This window comes from Mus caroli, unplaced genomic scaffold (genome assembly GCF_978045245.1).
Source record: "Mus caroli unplaced genomic scaffold, Mus_caroli_1 scaffold_14, whole genome shotgun sequence".
Lineage (NCBI taxonomy): Eukaryota > Metazoa > Chordata > Mammalia > Rodentia > Muridae > Mus > Mus caroli.
Window position 1 is genome coordinate 109,533,645 of NW_028227269.1, and position 8,329 is coordinate 109,541,973.

At 48.8% G+C, this 8,329-nt stretch overlaps 1 long non-coding RNA gene across 1 annotated transcript in view; it reads right to left on the reverse strand.

Moving 5' to 3' along the window:
- Positions 1-2,762, reverse strand: part of LOC147001329 (uncharacterized) — a 6,720-nt gene extending 3,958 nt beyond the window's left edge. The window contains exon 1 of the long non-coding RNA XR_015045218.1: positions 2,662-2,762. This is a non-coding gene — a long non-coding RNA (uncharacterized LOC147001329). The remainder of the gene's footprint in view (positions 1-2,661) is intronic.
- Between the last annotated feature and the right edge of the window lie 5,567 nt (positions 2,763-8,329).

Below are 8,329 nucleotides of genomic sequence, written 5' to 3' on the forward strand. Positions count from 1 at the left end.
AGAGTGGGGTATTCCTGTGACAACCTGACCATGTTTTGGGGAGGACTGTGGAAGGACTTTGGAACTTTGGACTTGAAGATCCATTTGTTGTTAAGAGCTCTGTCAGATGTTGTGTAGGAGCTTGGAAGATAATGTTGAGAACAGTGCAGAAGATAGAAGTCTGGTTTGTGAAATTTCAGAGGGAAAATTAAAGACTCTTTTCAGGGCCATTGCTGTTTTGATTGTGAAGATTTTGTAGTTCTGGTTAGCTGGGGCTGAAGAATCAGCTGTGATTAACAAGATACCAGAACTACTAAAGCAAAAACTTTGCATTACTGGGACTATTGATGCTGGTTAGCTGGAACTAAGAAATTAGCGGTGATTAAGAAGAGACCAGCATCATTGAGGTGACATCTTCTGGGAAGTGTTTTCTGAAAGCACAAAGAGGCTGTGTTCCAGAAATAGGCAAGGTTGTACTCCTTCTGCAGCGGGACTTGGTAATGTGTAAGGGTCACTCAGGTGGTACTGGTTTTGAAAGCATGAAGGGGTCATGCAGAGCAGCTGAGGCTCGGCACTGTGAGAGGCCATGGAAGGCCATTGGTGAAGGTGCAGCCTCAGTTGTAATTTAAGGCCCAGGACTGAAGGGGTCATGCAGTGTTTTGGAGATGCCAGTACCATGAGATGGCCACCAAGAACAGCAGCAGCAGTGGAGTACAGGCATCTGGAGCCCAGAGGACGACGTGTGTGCTACAAAGGGCATGGCTGGAGAAGTGACCCAAGCCCTTGGAGGAGCCCAGAAGATCGTGAGTTGGATCCCAGACATTGGACGGTTGGAGATTGATTTTTGCTTTGATTGTGACTGTGCCCTGATATTTTCCCTCTTGAAGGAAGAAACTGTTTTAGTGGAGCCCACAGTTAAGACTTTTAATTGTAAAAAGACTTTGGATTTTTAAAAGAGATGGATATTTTAAAGAGATTGAAATTTTAAGAATATGTAAAGACTGTGGGACTTTTAAAGTTATTTAGATCTTGGGGATGAGTAAGAATGTAAGGGTTGAGGCTTACTAGTGATGTGTTTGTGTGTCAAGTTGACAAGGGGTCAATTGTACTGGCTATTTTTGTGTCAACTTGACACAGCTGGAGTTATCACAGAGAAAGGAGCTTCAGTTAAGGAAATGCCTCCATGAGATCCAACTGTAAGGCATTTTCTCAATTAGTGATCAAGGGGGGAAGTCCCCTTGTGGGTGGGACCATCCCTGGGCTGGTAGTCTTGGGTTCTATAAGAGAGTAGGCTGAGCAAGCCAGAGGAGGCAAGCCAGTAAGGAACATCCCTCCATGGCCTCTGCATCAGCTCCTGCTCCCTGACCTGTCTGAGTTCCAGTCCTGACTTCCTTTGGTGATGAACAGCAGTATAGAAGTGTAAGCCGAATAAACCCTTTCCTCCCCAGCTTGCTTCTTGGTCCTGATGTTGTGCAGGAACAGAAACCCTGACTACGACACTGCCTCATAGATGAAGGCTGCAGATTTTGGAGATGCTGAACGGAATCCACGCCCCTGGCCAAGGTGGCGCCATGCTCACTAACGTTAATACTCATTTCCAGCTTTCCATTGGTGGTCCCTGGGACAAATGATGATGAATGGGACTTGTGGGTAAGCTCTACCCTAGCAGCTATGCCAAATACCCAGTAGGGGACCTGCACATCTCCCAACAACTCCTCCCTGCCTCCAAATTGGTCTTTACCCAGGTTACCATTCTTTAACAGAATCAAACTCAAAAGGAGATTCAAGCCACCCTCTCCTGGCTACAATGTATCCATTAAACAGCCGGCCTCCTCCCCCTAGCCCCTCCCACTAACTCTCTGTGGACAGCTTTTGGGGCCCTCTTGGCAGAAATCTGACATTGGGCCAGGACAGGGAAGTAAGCTCTGGCAGGAATCTGATTTTGAGCTAGAAAAAAGAAGTAGGCTCAGATATCCTGGTCATCCTGATCAGCCCTTAGATAAAGTGATCATGGGGCTTTGTTTATTGCCTTGCTTGTTCCTTGACTATTTGTGTTTATTGTCTTGTTTCTTCCTCAACCTAGAACTCACCTTATTATTTGCATGTAATTAAAGTGGTATAAAAGCAGACTGGAAAAAAAATTAACCTGACTCAGCCTCAGAACAGGCTGGAGTCATGCTACAAAGTTGTCTAGTTGTCTTTTTTCTTTTTAATCCTTGCTCCTGCGTTGGAGAACCTGTTGACTGACTGAGCTGGCTTGGTCATCTCTCTATGCCTTTTCTTCTGCACTTTCCCCTCCCATCCACTGTTGGCAGCTGATCCCATTAACAACTCGCTTCATGAACCCTGTGGGCCTTACCCACACAAAACTTACAAAACATTCCTTCTTTTAATCTATCCTCCCCCTTTGCCTCATTAGGCCCTCTTCAAGGCCCCATCCTACACATTGCAGTAACATCAGGGTCACCAAGCCAGTATGTGTTACCCTTCCCCCTTGCTCTTCTCCGGTGCAATAACATAACCAGTTCCTGCATTAAACCCCGCTTTTCAAGGTTTCTGCACCCCTGCAATGATTGTTCCCCAGGTTTATCTCTATGAGCCCAAAGAACGCACTTTACAGCTGGGAGGGGACCTAAAGAAAAGGAACGTCTTTATCCCTCTGTTCATTGAACTGCGTCTCACCATCTCAACTGGGCACCATGAGACCCGCTGGAGCAGCCCTCGTCCAGACACACCATCTGGCTGGCGATTTCCAGGATAAGTTTTACCCAGCTGTACCTTCCTCGTTGGACAGTCTCTAGTCCCTCCATCGACGATCTCCCCCCCTAGCAAGGGTTGTTCTACAGAACTCTGGACTTATTGGCTGCTGAGCAGGGAGGGGCGTGGCTTGCATTGTGTTGGGGGAAAAATGTGGCTCCTATGTCAATGAATCTGGGCTGGTGGAACAAAACAGACAAAGGCTCAAAGATCTCCAGGGAGACCTCTGGGCATGCTATGCACCCAGCACCCTACCCCATGGTACGCACCCTGATGGCTTGGCTCCTCCCCTTTACCTCCCGGTACTTGGCCTCATCCAGTTTCCAAAACAACAGATAAGTAGCAGTGCACGAACCACTGCCAATCAGGTTCTGGTCCAGTATCAAACCATTCCCCACATGGATGTTGACTTTGATGATACTGCCCTCTTATAAAGCAAGAGAGAGGAGCTGTGGGACCTTCATGGCCCAGGGTTACAGAGGAAAGGTCAAGGGAGCTTCAACCCCAGACACCTCAAACTTGAGGACAGCAGGGGTTGGCTCCCTCCTGCTTCCCAATCTGCTCCCTCCTGCTTCCCAATCTGTTCCATAAAACCCGCCCCCCTAACCCTAGCAAGAATTTATTACCCTGACAGTAACCAAGCTTCACTCCTTGTTTGACCTTATAGGGCCCCTACACACACACACACACACACACACACACACACACACACACATTAAAGCCCCTGAGTATGTAGATAAAGCATCTTCCAAGAGCCCTGACCCCTGCCCTGGTGCACACACAGCCATATAAACCTTGCCCCAGAGACTCTGGCCATCTCTCCAGAGGCATAAGTACCGCTCAGTAAATAGAACCATTTCTCTGAAGCTGTTCCCAGCTGTTCCCAGCTGTTCATTGCCCAAGCTAGATCCGGCACTGCAATCACCTGCACCCAGCTAAGTGTCCCTCCCTCTAGTCCAGATGGTTCCAGAACGAGCCTAGCTACCCTGAGGGGAAAGCAGACGCAGGGTGGCACAGAAATATGTGCAGAGAACTAAACTCAGGTCCTCTGGAAGACCAGTATCTCCCACTTAACCTCTAAGTCGTCTCTCCTGCCCGAGGCATTAAAAAAAAAAAAAAGGCACAGGTAACCAGGTATGATAGCCCATGTCTCTAACCCTAGCACTCAGGAGTCAGAGGCAGACAGAGCTCTGTGAGTTTGAGGCCACCCTGGTCTACATAGTGAGTTCTAGGCTACCCAGGGCTACAAAGTAAGAACCTGCCTTTAAAAAACATCACAGGTAAGTCTCGGTGCAGAGTACATGCCTCACAATGCTCCTGCAGGTAGGCCCTTCTCTCCTCATGCCCATGTGACTATGGTATTCAAACAGCCCTACCATGAACCACCAAGGGGACCCTAGAGACCCCATAAAGCCACAGACTGAAAAGGGAGTAGAACCTGGCATGCCAGATTGACCCCCACAAGTTTAGGCACTGGCTCCCTTTCTTTTATTCTGCTCCCCGACCCCCAAGACAGGGTTTCTCTGTACAGCCTTGCCTATCCTGAAACTTGCTCTGAAGACCAGGCTGGCCTAGAACTCAGGGCTGAGATTAAAGGCATGCACCACCACCACCCAGCCCCCTTTCTATCCTAACTCTACTGACAAATAATAGCCAGCTTTGACGCTGTGCTCAGGCCCCGGGAACTGTGCACATTGTGTAATGACTTCTGTCTCTGTGAACACACACATGAACACGGGAAGAGCAGCAGCAGGAGGTAGAGACTGACGGGGGCTCTACAGACTTTCAACTTCCAAGTCCATGTTCTGAGCAGTGGATCAGTGGGGCTGAAAAGCGATTCCGGGGATAAGAGCATTTGTTACCGTTTCAGAGAACCTGGTTCTATTCCCAGCACCCACATGGTGGCTCACGACCATCAATAACTGCAGTTCCAAGGGATTTGATGCCCTCTTCTGAGTTCCTTAGGAATCATCAGGCATGCATATGCTACACACACACACAAGTGGAAACTTAAGGGTTTTTTGGAAAGACAGTCATGTCAGATGGTGTTTTGCTGGGGCGAACATGTGAAGGAGTGTTTTCCTGAAGTGGACACAGGTGAAAGGCTGAGGCAGACTCATGAGGGAGCATTTAGCTGAAGCAGACACAGGAGAAAGGATGTTCTGCTAAAGCAAGCACGTGAAAGGACACGTGATGAAGGATACTTTGCTAACAACATGCAGGTATTGGTCCACCTTACGTTGCATAGTTGAGCTGCATTTGTTAGGACTCCATAGAGAGAATGCACCAAAAAACTTCTTGTGCTGTGCTGCAGTTTCTTGCCTCTTCCTCAGACTTGGGCTGATTGGCACAGTGATTGTCAGCTGAGACAAATGCACATGCTGAGGCAAGACCCATGGAGGACACTTGATGCTTGGAGGATGCTCTGTACAGCACAGCAGGACAGGAAGCAGGAAGCCTGGGGCCTGAAGTTTCAAAGCCCAGTGATCCAGTTCTGCCAGCCAGGCTCACACAAGGCGAAGCCCAAAATACATCAGGAGGAAATGACTCTAGTGAATTGTTTACAGCCTTCAAGGCAGCTCACACACGGCCTCTACACACAACGGAGTGTGTCCCCAGCACAGACGGAAACAGCCACCGAGAGCTGAGTCCGAAATGCTGATGGCTGTGGGCGGACCAATCCCTAAGCAAGTTACAGCCATGAGCTGTGTGCACACTGTGGTCTTCAGCGAACCCTTCCGGAAAGACTCATAAGTGAGCAGAACTTAGCTCTGGGGTAAAAACAACAAGGAAGGCTGAACTTTTCGTTCTAGACTTTTCTGCCCTATTGAATTGATTTCCCTTAGGTGCCAATATGCTGCTGACAGGGAAAGACTAGGTCATTTCAATTTTTTTGTACTTCCTGGGTTCACTTTTTAAAAAGGGAAGGGAAGGGAAGGAAACAGAAAGAAAGGGGAACAAAGCCAGGCGTGGTGGCACATCACACTCCCAGTACTAAGGAGGTAGAGGCAGGAAGGTCAGGAGTTCAAGGTTGTTCTCAGCTATACAGCAAGCTGAAGCACATTGAGGTCGGGTGGCCTTAAGGTCCTCCACACTCAGGGTCCCTTCCACGGGGTCCACTCTTCCCGGGGACCATCCAGACCTTTGCCTGACTTCCCCAAAGTCAGCTGCTTTGTCAAGTCCTGCCAACCATCCTTTGTCTACAGGGCATCCCTGCTTCCCCATGTGTGGACTGAAGGGAAGCCTCCACTGTCATCACCACCACCACCCCACACACACACACCACTGAGACAGTGAAGGGTGTGTGTGTGCAGACCTGACAGCGCTCTCAGAAGCAGGCAACAGAAGCAGCCCTGCAGATGATGGCTTATCCAGAAACTACCTGATGGGGAGAAAAGAGCTGCCAGGACTTTAGCTTTGCCGGGGTTACTCCCTCCCTGTCTCCCCACAACCACCCAGAACTCACATGACAACTGCTATGGCCACGCGTCCCAACAAGGTTCAGTGCAGACATCTCTGTGCTAGAGGTGAGGCAGATCTGGGACTCCCAACCTGGTCACCTGGGACGGTCACAGCAAGGTCTAATACTCTGGTGTAATTAGCAATAACGCCATTGGGAGCCGGAGAGATGGCTCAATGATGAGGAGCACTTGTTGCTCCTGTGGAAGACCCAGGTTTGGTTCTTGGCATCCAGAGGGGATCAGATACCTTCTTCTGAACTCTGTGGCACCAAGCACGGACTTAGTACACAGACCCGCATGCAAACACTCACATAAAATGAAATTTAAAAATCTAAGAAAGGAAAGTACAGCGGTGCTCTCCCTGTAGTCGCTCTTTGTTTGGGCCACTGTTCACAGATCATCACAAATCGGTTCACAAGTGCAAGCTCTAGTTGTGGTGGAGGTAGGGAGGTGAGCGATGTTCAGTTCCTTCCTCAAAGGATACCTAAGCCTCCCACAGTCACTGCGGGGGGGGGGGGGGGAGGTCACCATCAACCAAAGCTCCTGAAACCCATTCCGTCAAGCAAATACCCAAACCAAAGCATGTGGGTCCTGCCGGATGACCAAAAAAAAAAAAAACAGTTAGCGGTAAGCAAGTCTCCAGAATGCAGCAACAATTTCGCCAGAAGGACGACTGTCGTGGAATTCGTTCCCTGGTCCCACACTCCAGCCCAGAAGGACTTCTTAAACCTACCCACAAAATTGGGACACGACTCCTGGAAGATAATCCCAGGGAAGCGCCATCTCCCGGCAGAGCAGTCAACAGCTGGCAATAGCTAGAAACCACCAGCACTCAGAGATCACAGCCAGGTTCGCCACCTAGCGGTGAAGGGTTGAAGCATCTGTGGGGTTTGGCTCACTGTCAACCTGGCCGGGACTTGGTCCAGGGAACATTTTTAAGGAAACAGGACAGTGGACATCAAAAGACTCGGAATTCTTTCCAGAAGGACCCTCTCGGAAAGAACAAAGACAGAAATGACAGTTCTTAGCACTTTCTGGCACTGTGAAGGTTCAGAAAATGATGCCATCGCAGTCTCACAAGAACCCACACAGACAACTAGTGCGTTGGCTTCTTTCTCACCAATCACTCTAACCTTTAGCAAGGCACACATTTATCAACTGCGACTCAAGACACACCCACAAGTTTGAATGAGACCTCCACCCTTATGGACCTTCTGAAGGATTTTTTTGTTTTGTTTTTTAAAGATTTATTAATTTATTATATGTTAAGTACACTGTAGCTGTCTTCAGACACTCCAGAAGAGGGCATCAGATTTCATTATGGATGGTTGTGAGCCACCATGTGGTAGCTGAGATTTGAACTCCGGACCTTCGGAAGAGCAGTCGGCGCTCTTAACCACTGAGCCATCTCTCCAGCCCCCTTCTGAAGGTTTTAAAGTGTGTGTTCCATCTAACAACTATAATGGTACTCATTTTAAAATAACTGCTAGGTGGTAGGGGGTGGTGGGGGTTGCTCACACCTTTAATCCCAGCACTCAGGAGGCAGAGGCAGGTGGATCTCTGAGTTTGAGGCCAGCCCTGTCTACATAGTGAGTTCCAGGACAGCCAGGGATAGGTGTGGAGACCCTGTCTCAAAAATACAAATTATGAAGGGTCCCAGAGAGGTAGGTCAGTGTTTGAGAGCTCTTGCTGAGCAATTGTGAAGGCCAGAGTTCATACTCCAGCACCCATACGATAAGTTAGGTGTCCCTTGCATGCCTGTCTGCGAGATGGAAGAAAGGAGGAGGATTGGTGGGGTTTAATGACTTCCAGCCTACCCAAGAAAACTCAAACCCCACGTTCAGAAAGAGACTCTGCCACAAAGGGTAAGTGAAGAGGGCTGGAGGACACCACCTCTCTTCGGGACTCCATGAGAGTGTGGTTCTCAACCTTCCTGATGCTGCGACCCTTTAATACAGTTACCACATGAGTTGTGGTGACCCCAACCATAAATTAGTTTATTGCTACTTCATAACTAATTTTGCTACTGTTATGAATCCGATGTGATTACTGTTATACAAATATCTGATATGTGATCCCAAGGGGGGGGGGTCTTGACCCACAGGTTGAGAAACATTGATATACAGCAACTT